General features: G+C 31.5%; 1 pseudogene; it reads left to right on the forward strand.

Annotated features, from left to right (window-relative positions):
• The first annotated feature begins 278 nt into the window (after positions 1 to 278).
• Positions 279 to 401, forward strand: LOC111742387 (annotated as a pseudogene).
• Positions 402 to 957: the final 556 nt, after the last annotated feature.

The raw sequence follows: 957 nt of genomic DNA on the forward strand, positions 1-957 counted from the left end.
AGAAAGAACAATGACAGCCCTTGTAAGGATGTTGAAATTGCAGTTGTAACTTCTTGAAACTGTTTTCTTTTTTTCATACATCATAGTTATCTTGGAATAGGTTGAACTAATTTCACAATCCAGGGTCAAAATAAGTAAAATAAAATAAGCAGAAATACAAAATAAAATAAAAACAAAAACATGAAAAGTCTCTTCATACTTCCCCTTTAACCTAATGTGCCAGGAAAATCTTCTAAAATCCTCATAGAATAAATGCCATTCAAAATTAGATGCATCTAGTCTACAGCCATGCCACCCTGAACACACACGCCTGATCCCGTCTGATCTTGGAAGCTAAGCAGGGTCGGACCTGGTTAGTACTTGGATGGGAGACCACCTATGAAGACCAGGTGCTGTAGGCATAAAAAATAAAAAAATAAGGGATTGTAAACTGACAAGGTCCTTGCAATCTGTGAGGTCAACCAAAAGTTGCCTCATCTAAAAGAAATAAAAAAATAATTAGATGTACCTCATTCTCAGTTTACCTAGTAACCTTCTGTTTTAAATGATCCCTTCATCAGTCTCTAGTCTATGCTGAGATATACGTTAACTAGAGTAAATGATCAATTATTTTTAAACTTCCAAAAACAATGTAACCATTTTATATACAATTAGGAAAAAAGAGAAAAAAAGGTCCATAATCACATCACCCTAACCTGACACAGATATTAACATGTCTGTATATCATTAGTTTCTTTTGTTTGATAGTTGAAATTACAGTATACATTAAAGTTTTGATAGTTGACAAAAAAGCATATATTTGATTTTAATTCTGATTTTTCCTCTTTTAATAAGAACATCTTTCCTTGTAACTACATAGTCTTCGTTATTATCATTGGCTGATTATTGATATAAAATATCTAATAAATATGTAAAAGTTTACCTAAGAATTCTCTTGTTATTGTATATGTGTTTCTA

The sequence above is a fragment of the Pteropus vampyrus genome, unplaced genomic scaffold, assembly GCF_000151845.1.
Source record: "Pteropus vampyrus isolate Shadow unplaced genomic scaffold, Pvam_2.0 Scaffold92, whole genome shotgun sequence".
NCBI lineage: Eukaryota > Metazoa > Chordata > Mammalia > Chiroptera > Pteropodidae > Pteropus > Pteropus vampyrus.